Genomic DNA, 12,288 nt, shown 5'->3' on the forward strand with positions numbered 1-12,288 from the left:
ACCATTATCACGCAGTCACATGTGCTATTTTGAATATATTCTTTTAGAAATTTCAAAGTACTTGATTGCTATTGATTGCTTTTTTCCTATCAGTTTGAGCTGCCAGAATGGTTTCAAACTACGTATGACAATATTCTCAAAAATAGTTAAAAGATTTTCATAATAAAACATAATAAAACTGCCTAAAAGATAAAATTTGAATAATGTCTAAAAGCAACACCAGATCCCCTAAAAACTTCTAGCATGTTTTTATCCAGAGTTCTTTTTTATTTTTTTGATAGATTCTAAAAATATAGTTGTCCATATTTAAGGGCTAATAAAATTACATCTCACCCTCAGAGCAGTATGTACTACACAGGAAGACTGGAACAATTCTTTCTGTAAAGGAGGAGCTGTGGTCAGTGTAAATAAGCTTGTTTCCTATAGTAAGACTCTCTGGAGATTCTGAATTAGAATTACGTAGGCAAGTCGGCCAAGCTCTCTTTCTGCATAACGTCTGTTCGCGTGCCCTCTCCCAACCCCAATTCTTTTGCACTTACCTGAACAAGCCAGATATCTCAGGGAAATGTGTGGAGTTAGGCTACCCGTCTGACATCCAAACAGGAATCTTTTCTAACAGCAAGGCTGCTTGGGCACTTCCATGGTCTGCACACGCTCACAGGGCCTGGCCAGTTCACCAAGCAAAAGGAAGCTCGTGTTCAAAGTTCTGCAGAGAATCAACAGCAACCGCAAAACCTCAAGACCATTTCAAACACTAGCGTTGAAAAACCAAGCTCAAAGATGAACAGTTCAAGTTGCAAAATTACAGGAAGGCCAACTGTAAAGAAATATTTTTTAAGGTTTTAGGACTATGATGAGAATCCATTAAAAAAAACTATTCAAATTGGATTTTGTCGAGAGTGAGGAGGAAAAGACAGTGATATTATCAAAATGAAACAGAAGGCAACTGTGTGCTGTTTAGGGTGGAAGTCTGCATATACAGTATTTCCTTTCAGAAAATTTACGGAGTTGTACTGTACCCCATGGGGGACCTAGGACTCCAACTCTCATATTTTGGTGATCAGCTCTGTAATTGATATATAATAGTGACTGTAATATGACACTAACATCAGCTCATTTATTTTATTTTTTTTCTCAGATTTTTTTTCTTTTTTTCTTTTTTCTTTTCTTTTTTTTTTTTGCTTTTTAGGGCCACACCTGTGGCATATGAAAGTTCCCAAGCTAGGGGTCAAATCGGAGCTGTAGCTGCTGGCCTACACCACAGCCACAGCAAGTCCAGATTCAAGCCACATCTTTGACCTACACCACAGCCCATGGCAATGCTGGATTGTTAACCCACTGAGCGAGGCTAGGAATTGAGCCTATGTCCTCATGGATACTTGTCAGTTTTGTTACCGCTGAGCCAAGATGGCAACTCCCATCAGCTTATTTAGTTAGAGTTAAGAACTTATTTATTATTTTTTTATTTTTAGGGCTGCACCTATGGCATATGGAAATTCCAGGCTAGGGGTCAAATCAGAGCTGCAGCTGCCAGCCTGCACCACAGCCACAGCAATGCGGGATCCAAGCCACATCTGCAACCTACATTGCAGCCTGCGGCAATGATGCATCCTTAATCCACTGAGCAAGGCCAGTGATAGCACCCACATCCTCATGAATATTATCCAGGTTCTCAACCTGCTGAGCCACACTGGGAACTCTGAGAGAGGTATTTGAACCAGAGTTTATTAGAGTGCCAGAGGAGGGGTGTGTGTTTGTTCATAGCCTCATTTTTTATACCCTTAACATTATTTTCAAAAGAAGCTATACGTACAATCATAAAGATATAGTGCAAATATTGAAAGAAAAATAAGCTTCTAAATTATTCCAACTTGCTTGCCATTTTATGCAGTAGTATACATTGACACTTTATAAATATAATTATCCTTGTAAATCACATAATACTGTATAGAAATCTGTGAGTTTAAAATGCTTATTTATTAAACATCAACATTTAAAATTCCGCTCCAATTTTTAAACTCTAATTTGAGATTTTTTCATTAAAAAAAATTATGGGGAGTTCCCACTGTGGGTCAGTGGGTTAAAAATCTGACTGTAGCAGCTCAGGTTGCTACAGAGGCATGGGTTCAATCCCCAGCCCAGCAAGGTGGGTTAAAGGATCTGGCATTGCTGCAGCTGTGGTGTATGCCACAGCTGTGGCTCGAATTCGATCCCTGGCCTAGGAACCTCCATATGCCGTAGGTGCAGCCATAAAAGAAAAAAAATTATGAGACCATCAAACTTACACCATCCCTAAGTTCTTGATAATTTAAAAGCCCTAATTAGAATTATAATTGTGCTTATTTCAGATTATTTCTGGTCTCTTTTGCAATGCTGGAACACTAATATACTAGGCAAATATTTTGCAGTTCTTCTTTCTTATTGTTCACACTTCTCATTTCAAACATAATGTTGTAAATTCACCTAGCTTTGTTTTTTCAATTTCAAAGGAAGGACTCTACTTCTGGAAAGTCTTCAATTTCAGCAGATGTGCACTCCTTGTGTCATAGGAATAAAAATGTTATGTGCTTGAAAATAATTCAGGCTGGAGGAATTTCAGTAATGGTAGAGAAGACTGGTACAGATGAATCCACCTTCTGAGAACAACTTAAAAAATTGTATAGAGGAGTTCCCGTCGTGGCGCAGTGGTTAACGAATCCGACTAGGAACCATGAGGTTGCGGGTTCGGTCCCTGCCCTTGCTCAATGGGTTAACGATCCAGCGTTGCCGAGAGCTGTGGTGTAGGTTGCAGACGCGGCTCGGATCCCACGTTGCTGTGGCTCTGGCGTAGGCCGGTGGCTACAGCTCCGATTCAACCCCTAGCCTGGGAACCTCCATATGCCTCGGGAGCGGCCCAAGAAATAGCAACAACAACAACAACAACAACAAAAGACAAAAGACAAAAGACAAAAAAAAATTGTATAGAATATAAATCCCACTGGCTTGAATGCTTTAGAAAGCTGGCAAGGCAGTGAAGGCCTGAAGAAATATCCAGAGGAGAAAAACAAAGGTGAACCTGATTGATTCTTTTTTTTTACTCAAGGTACTCCTATTTGTAACTGGCCTCTGAGAAGCAGAGAATCAAGCAGAAAAGGGTAGCAAGGAAGCTAGAAGTGAAGGATATTTAAGTTAGGGACCACAATTAGAGCCCAGAAATCACCAAAGAGGTTGTGCCTTTATAGTCACCTTAAGCTTTCAGGTTGGACCCCTGCAGGGTACACCTAAGGAGAAGGTATGAACTAGAAATACTGTGCAGTCACAGGATCGTCACAGGATCGAAGCTCAATTCAAATCAACTAAATTAAGAGGTAATTAGATAATCATCAAACAGATTAGGGGATTCACCACATTATATGTCCAACCTCAAACAAAAGTAATCTCTGAAGGATGATAACACAATACAGATCAGCAAATTTGCTTTCAAATGTTTTTATGCACAATGTCCAAATTTCACTAAATATTAGCAGGCATGTCATAGTATAAGACTGAAAAACCCAAACTATGACAATAAATAGGAAATTGAAACAGATGTATGAGAAGATATGGAATTAAAGAACTTTAAAATAACCGTGATTCATAATTTGAAGAAACAGATGAAATATAGAGGATTTTGTATTTTATACCAGAATCTATCTTTTAAAAATCAAATAGAAATTCCTAAATTGAAAAATAATTAATATTAAATAACCAATTGCTGGAGGATAATAGCGGATTAGACCCAGAATATGAGAATTAGAATAGGTCAGAAGAAGACATCAGATTGATGAACAGAGGAGGGAAAAAAAGGCAGAAGAAAAGGGCCAATTTTTTTTAATGTAAAGGACATAGGGAAAAGTTCTATCATACTCATAATTGATGTCCTAAAAAGAGAGAAGAGAAATAATTGGGCAAAACCAATATTTAAAGAGGTAATAAAATTTTAAATTATATAATTTTTAAAAGACATAGATTCAAGAAGTGCTATGTCTCTCAAACAAGATATAAATGAAGAAAACCCACACCTAGCTACATCTAGAAAAATTGCTAAAAACCAAAAAAAGAAGAAAAAAATCTTAAAATCAATTAGAAAGGGGAAATTACTTTTAAATGAGCAACATAAGAGTAAAAACAAATTTCTCAACAATGGAAACCAAAGGAAATGAAAAAAACATCTTCACAGTTGTGAAAGAAAATAACTGCCAACCTAAAATTCTTTATTCAATGAATGTGTTAATTATCTTGAAGACAAACTATGACATTTCCAGACAAACAAAAACTAAGATAATTGGTAATCTACAAACATGAACTAATGGAATTAATAGAAGGAGTTGCTCAGGAACAGCAAAAGTGTACCACAGGTGGAAGGAAAACAATTTCAATAAAATGATGATTTTAAAAGCCATGATTTACCAAAATTGCCTAAATGCCTCAAGACGAAATACAAAATACAAATAGTTTAGTATGTATTAAAAGTTTGAATCTGTAACTAAAATCCTTTGAAAAAAATTTTCCAAGCCTGGCAGTTTTATTAGAGAATTCCTCCAAACATTTAGATAAAATCAACCTTACATATACTAATCCAGAGCACAGAAAAAACTGTCCCAAATCATATTTTGAGGTCATCATAACTTTGGTAGCAAATACTGGTAAGAACACTACATTAAAGGATTTTAAAGGAGGCTACACTTTCATTTATAGAGACAAAAATTCTTTCACAAAGTATTAGCAAAGCAAATCCAGTGATTTGTAAAAATGATGATGCATTATGGCTAGGTGACAGTTATTCCAGGAGGGCCAGATGGTATCATATGTGAAAATCTATGAATGCAATGCACCACGTAAACAGAATCAAGGAGAAAAATCAATCATCTTAAATAGAGGTAAAAAAATCATTCAATGCAATTAAATATCCGTCTATGATTTTAAAAAAGAAAACCTACAAACTAAGAAGAGAAGGGTGCTTACAGAATCATATCATAGATGTCATGCTTCAGTGAGAAATATTGAAAGCTTTTCTCTTGATATCAGGTACAATTCAAGGGTAACTTCTGACCATTAGAATATTATTCAACATTGTATTCTAATCTAGGATCTATCTTAACCTGGTATGATGAGGCAAGACAAGGTATAAGTATTGAAAAGTAGAAATAAAATGGCCTTTATTTGCAAGAGCCCTGATTTTGTATATTAAAAATTCCAGAGACTATACATTCACATTAATAGAATAAATTTGTTAATTTAGTGAAGTGGATAATAGTTATATGCTAATTTGCAAAAATCAACTGCATTTCACATTTGCAACACAAAAGCAGAGAATACGGTTTTTAAAAATAATGCTATTTAAATTAGCATCAGAGAACGCTAAAATAAATCTAACAGAAGGTGGATACGTTTTCCATGTAGGACAATATAAAACATTGAGGGGAATTAAAGAAGAACTCAGTAAATGGAAGAATACACAATGCTTTCCGATAAAGAGATGCAGTACTGTAAAGATGTCAGTTCTTCCCCTAAACTGCCTATATTCAATGTGTTTCTAATCAAAATCTTAACAAGTGTTTTCATGAAAATTGACAAACTGATTTGAATATTTATACAATAATATGAAGAGTGTGAAATGTCAATAACAGTGGAAAAAAGACATATTTGAAAATTTTAAATTACCAGATATCAAGATTTATTTTAAATCTGTAATAATTCAGACAATATGGTATTGGCACAATAATACACAAATAGACCAATGGAAGAGTAATAGAGTTCACAAATTAATCTACATATATATGGATACTTGATTTATATTAAAAAAAGTGTCAGTGCAGAACAGTGGGACATAATCTTTTCTATAAGTGAGGCTGTGTCAATTGGAAATTCAATTAAAAGAAAAAAATGAATTTTGATGCCTTACCTCACTCTATTAAAAAAAAAAAATCAGTTCCAGATGGAGATCTGACCTAAATGTGAAAGGTACAATAACATTTCTAGAAAATAACAAAGAAGAATATCTTTATAACCTCGGGGATTGGAAAGATATTTTTAAGGATACAAACCCACTAACCCTTAAGATAATGATAAGTTAAAGTATGTTAAAATAAGATTTTATGCCCAGCAAAGTTGTCATCGAGAGAATAAAAGGGCAAACCATGAAGTGGGAGCAGATTTTTGTAGTTTATATAACTGACAACAGATTCATATTAAATATATATATATATATATAGAAAAAGACATGATACAACAAGGTTAGTATCATCTGTAAAGTTACACAAAGCACATGAATAGAAATTTGCAAAAGATTTCCCAATAAACCCATAAAGTGTTGATCATCCTTACTAGCAATTTGGGAACTGTAAATAAAAACTACAATGGAATACCACTAACTGTACCCCAGATAGTGGAAATTTAAGAGACTCACAATATGAAGTTTTGCAGAGGGTGTAGAGTAAATACAATTTTAATATACTGATACAGGGAGTGGAAATGTGGCACAACTAAATTGTTACTTCTCAGGATGAGCATACACATATCTCATGAACTAGAAACTATATACCCAAAAGAAAATGCCTATGTATGTGTATAAAAAAAAGTTACAGTAATGTTTGCAACAGTTTTAAATAATAGCAACTCAAATCTGAAACATTCTAGATGTCAAACAAAAATAAAATATATTATCAAAAAAATACATGAGATGGAGTTCCCGTCGTGGCGCAGTGGTTAGCGAATCCGACTAGGAACCATGAGGTTGCGGGTTCGGTCCCTGCCCTTGCTCAGTGGGTTAACGATCCGGCATTGCCGTGAGCTGTGGTGTAGGTTGCAGACGCGGCTCGGATCCCGAGTTGCTGTGGCTCTGGCGAAGGCTGGGGGCTACAGCTCCGATTCGACCCCTAGCCTGGGAACCTCCATATGCCATGGGTGTGGCCCTAAAAAAGCAAAAAAAAGCAAAAAAAAAAAAAGATGAATAGAATTGCTCTTGCTGTGAACATGAATGAATACATACATGTAAAAACATATGAATTTTGCAAGCGGTGTATTAATAAAAAGAGGCCAGATACAAAATAATTCACTGTGTGGTAACACTTATATAAAGCTTAAATACTGGCAAAACTGACATATTTTAAGTCAGGTAGTCCTTACCTCTGGGACAAATGGGAGGAGTAAATGAAAGAAGGGGACTTCTGTACTATCTCCTGATCTAGGTGGTTGCTCCTAGTAATTTATCTGCACTTTTGTAACTTATGTACTTTTATGTCTATACTTTATACTGAAATAATAGAAGTTTATTTTAAAAATATGACCCACATTGGAAATTCAGTGCTATATGTGATGTAACACTAATTATTTTTGTAGTTCTGTTATTTCCAAATAAGAATTCAGCCAACATCCTCTTTCTTCCATGAGGCTTCAGATGGAATGTCTTCCTTTTCAGAATTTCCTGCATACTCCTGCTTATTTTCTTGGATAGCTAACACATCCTCTTCCTCACTTTGTAGTATGTTTGGTCAGTGCTTCATCTCCACTGAAATAAGTGCCAGAAGAATTAACTCCAAATCTATATTTAGAGGTCATTAGGAAAAATTTGCATGTGGCATTTGTGAGCTTCCAGCTCTTACCTATTAAGTCAATGTGAGAAGTAAACTCTGGCTGAACTCTGCTGCAGGTCTTCAGAATCATCTTAGTGACATAAATGATTGCCAATATTGGGACCCAATATAAAAAATAAGGCTGGTGATGAAACCATGTCGAATATTTAAAGAGCAAGGGAGGGATCTGTGAAGCACAGAAGCTCAGTGTTTGAAGATATGCACTGATGCTGGAAATACCCTTCCAAGTAATGATCCAGTCACTACCTGTTCATTGGCAGCTCCAACACTTAATCATTACTTACTAGCTGAATGGTCTAACTATACCACCTGCCCACATGTTCAATTCCCCCTATACCACAGAGAGAAAGCGCAATCCTTTTTCTACACAACAGCACTGAAAGTTCTGATGACCTTTGACTAGTGGGCTCTGGGTCTTCTCTTCTCCATACCCGGAGCTGTGTTCTCTTAAAACAATACTCACATGATGTGGTTTTGAGCTCCCCCACCCTCCTAGTCACTCTGCTTTCAATATCCTTCAGTTTATTTAACTTCCTCTTTCTTAGGGTTTATCCAGAATGCCTTCAGTGTGCTCTGACCTGTGAAATACTGTCTCTTTGTTATGTGATGCTTTCTTTAAGAGCTGCCTGCAAGCACATCTTCCACCATCCTGTGCTGTTAGATCTATGAGAAGACCCTTGTATTGATTCTTACTAAACTATTTTGCTCTGGGTTTTTCCAGAATTTTTGGATCCTAAACCTATCACTACATCTTCATTCAAGATGTCCAACAGAACAGAATGGATATTTAAGATCTCTATCAGTCACCTGAACACTTCCACTTGGGCACCAGTCCATTCATTTGTGTCCTAGAACTGTTCTCCAGATATCATACATTCTGTGCTTCCAGCAGCAACCTTGCTGCATGCCTGCTTGAAAACCACATAACCTATGTCTAAGGAATATTGATCAGCTTCATTTTGGTGACTTGTCACGATATCCCTGTCACAATTTAACCTTCTAGCCACACGAATTAGCATGTGGACTCTGTACTCATAGTACCACAAGGATTTGGAGCTTTATCTATGTTCAAATTCCTCCCTTTCACCTAGTAAACTTGTATTCTTAGAAAAACCATACAGACTTTCTGAGCCTTCTTTTGCTAATTAAGACAATGGGTTCATTGCCAAGGCTTCTACTGTATCATTTTGTTTCAGTTTGTTTGTTTTAATGTTCATGAACTTGGTCTAAAGTAGCACGTTTCCTGTAAAGTATTCCATGAATTTCAAACTCCACATAAGGAGTGTTCTAAAACAGACACCATCAAACACCCCCATTAGTGTAGAGACCTAAGGATTTTTACTATTTAGTTCTTTGAGACATTATATTAAGTTATTAAAAAAAAAGTCAGCACCTGTGAAGAAATACTGTTATATGAGAAGGTGATGATGGCAACAGAGGTGGCCGGGATGATGATGATGATGATGATGAATCAAATTGAGGCTCCCACCTTGCAGTCTACAGCCATAATACTCCTCTTGTTGGAATAACTAATAATACTCACCTGGCTTCTCATAATATGGGCAATCCTATTTATATGCATGTCAGGCTATTATAAGGCATTTCAGGACAGTTGCTAGGGTGATAATTGAATTTCATGGTAAAACATAAATGTACCCCAAAACCATGCTTCCTTTCAGCTAGGGACTAGTTTCAAGGCCTATGCATTTCTTAGGAAACAAGCTGCATGTTGCCATTTTAAAAGTAGAGCTTGTCTTTCTAGAAGCAGAGCATCAGCCCTTGCGCTGTGGGAGACCACACCCCTAAAATAGAAATCTAATGGTATTTTGACTTAGACACTAAGTCTTAAAACATGGGGGAAGAATTCAGTTTTTAAATGTATTCACTGATATATTTTCTCACACACACACACACACACACACACACACACACACACACTCCCCAAATACATCTAGCAGCTGGATCACCAATAATTTTTATTCCAGGCTAAGCCAGGCCAGCACCTAATCTAAACTTCACACATCCTGACCCTGTTTACAGAAATAGTCTTGGACTTTTTCTCTTGACTTTAACTTCTTGCCTCATAATCCATTTTTACCTATACTCAGCTCCTGACTATTTGGCTTTGTCTTCCCCTCTGTGGATCTGTGCTTGCCCCCTGTAGCTGAAGGTAGATGTGGTTTCTTTAGTTCCAAGAAGCCTTCCCACCTGATGGAGCCCTATCTTGGAACTCATCATCACTGATGATTTCCTTGGTACCCAACATTCACTCTTCGAGTGAGAGGTTCAGAGAGTTTTCCTGAGAATAACCAGCTGTTGCCAGAGAAGTTTAGGAGGCAATTACAATGGACCTAAAGTTGTGCAGTCCCTAAAGTTTCACTCTAATTGTTAAAAAAACTACCCAAGTTTTCTGTTTATTTAACATTTTGGTCTCAATTATCTATTTGGTCACTGCCATCTCCAGAGTACATTTTTTCTTGAAGGATGAATTTGTTAATTTATTCAGTGAATTCTTATTGAACCAGGCATCATACCTAACAGCATAGCTAGAGAAGCTGCCCATTAGTTTGATTCCACCTTTGCTGGGGAACCTGTCACCTGCTGTGGAACGTCACCTCGTCACATTGGCCAGCACTCTGCTAGGCAGTGTCTTTTTGTCGTTTAATTCCTTCACCTTGGTGTACAAGTCTTCTCATTCACACACTTGCTCTCACTTGCTGTCATTCCCAACGTGGACACCAAAACCTTTATTTCTCTATCATAATAGACTCATTGGTTTAATCCAGTATTCATATTTTGTGTACAGTTCAACAGAAGACAATGCATTAAGGACTATGACTCACCTACTACCTACTGACCAAAACTTAGCACAATAGCACAAAACACACTATATTCACTCAATAAATGATTGCTTAGTGGGTGGATGGGTTGATGGATGAATGGATGCTTAATATGCCAAGCAGATCTTAATAATTTTATAGACAATAAATAAACCCTGGAGGTGTAATGTACGTCATGGTAGAAATAGTTAATACTATATCGTATATTTGAAAGTTGCTAAGAGAGTAAATCTTTTTTTTCTTTTTTTTTTGTCTTTTGTCTTTTTAGGGAGCATATGGAGGTTCCCAGAATAGGGGTCAAATTGGAGCTGTAGCTTTTGGCCTACATCACAGCCCATGGCAACTCCAGATCCTTAGCCCACTGAGCAAGGCCAGGGATTGAACCTGCATCCTAATGGATACTAGTCAGACTTGTTTCTGCTGAGCCATGATGGGAACTCCCTAAGAGAATAAATCTTAAATGCTTTTTTCTCAAGAAAAAGAAAACTTGTAACTAAGTGTAGTAATGAATGTTAACTAGATGTACTGTTGCGATTATTTCAAAATATATGCAAATATCAAATCATTATGTGGTACACCTGAAATTAATACAGTCTTATATGTCAATCTTAAAATATTATCTCCTCAGCGACTCTAGTGGGTGGAAATCAGTCTCATTTTACAGATGAAAAGAAAAACTCAGAAATATTTTGATAGGAGTTCCCATTGTGGCAAAGTGGAAACAAATCTGACCATCCATGAGAATGTGGGTTCAATCCTTGGCCTCACTCAATGCGTTGGGGATCCGGCATTGCTGTGAGCTGTGGTGTAAGTCGTGGATGTGGCTTGGATCCCGTGTTGCTGTGACTGTGGCATAGGCTGGTAGCTGTTGCTCCGATTCAACCCCTAGCCTGGGAACTTCATATTCCATGGGTATGGCCCTAAAAAGCAAAAAGCAAAAAAAAAAAAAAAAGGAAGGAAAATATTTTGATAACTTGCCCAAGATTATTAACGATAATAGTGTATTTTGTTTATCGATGTGCAGCTGATTCACAATACTATATTATTTTTAGTGTACAACATAGTTATTCAAAATTGTTGTAGATTATATTCCACTTGTAAAAAATTGGCTGCACAATATATCCTTGTAGCTTATTTGCTTGTACATAATAATTTGTGTCTTTTAATCCCCTCCGCCTATCTTGCCCCCACTTCCTTCTCCCCACTAGTAATCATTAGTTCTCTGAATCTGTGAATCTGTTTCTTTTTTTGTTGTATTCACTCATTTGTTTTATTTTTTAGATTCCATATATAAGTGATATCATACAGTATTTGTCTTTTGTCTGAATTATTTCACTAAGCATAATATGCTCCATGTCTGCCTGTGTTATTGCAAATGGCAAATTTTTATTCTTTTTTATGGCTGAGTATTATTGTATATATAAGCCATTTTCTCTTTATCTATTCCTCTGTTGATGGGCACTTAGGTTGCTTCCATATCTTGTAAATAATGCTTCTATGAAAATTGAGGTGCACATATCTTTTGTTTTTGTTCTTTTTAAAGAATGCTTTATGGCCACACTCATGGCATATGGAAGTTTCCAGGGATTGAATCTGAGCCATAACTGTGATGTATGCCACAGCTGCGGCAACGCAGGATCCTTTAACACACTGCCCCAGGCTGGGGATCAAACATGAACCTTTGCAGCGTCCTGAGCCACCACAGTCAGACTCTTAATCCACTGTGCCATGGAGGTAACTCTGCATGTATCTTTTTGAATTAGTATTTTCATTGTCTTTGGATATACTGTTTATATCCAGAACAGTAATACTGCTATTGCTTGTTATTATGTTAG

At 36.7% G+C, this 12,288-nt stretch overlaps 1 protein-coding gene across 1 annotated transcript in view; it reads right to left on the minus strand.

Annotated features, from left to right (window-relative positions):
• GPR141 (G protein-coupled receptor 141) overlaps positions 1–743 on the minus strand; it is a 49,423-nt gene extending 48,680 nt beyond the window's left edge. Inside the window, exon 1 of the mRNA XM_047763002.1 lies at positions 540–743. The gene's annotated coding sequence lies outside the window, so the exon portion shown is untranslated. The remainder of the gene's footprint in view (positions 1–539) is intronic.
• Positions 744–12,288: the final 11,545 nt, after the last annotated feature.

The sequence above is a fragment of the Phacochoerus africanus genome, chromosome 16 (assembly GCF_016906955.1).
Source record: "Phacochoerus africanus isolate WHEZ1 chromosome 16, ROS_Pafr_v1, whole genome shotgun sequence".
NCBI classification, from domain to species: domain Eukaryota; kingdom Metazoa; phylum Chordata; class Mammalia; order Artiodactyla; family Suidae; genus Phacochoerus; species Phacochoerus africanus.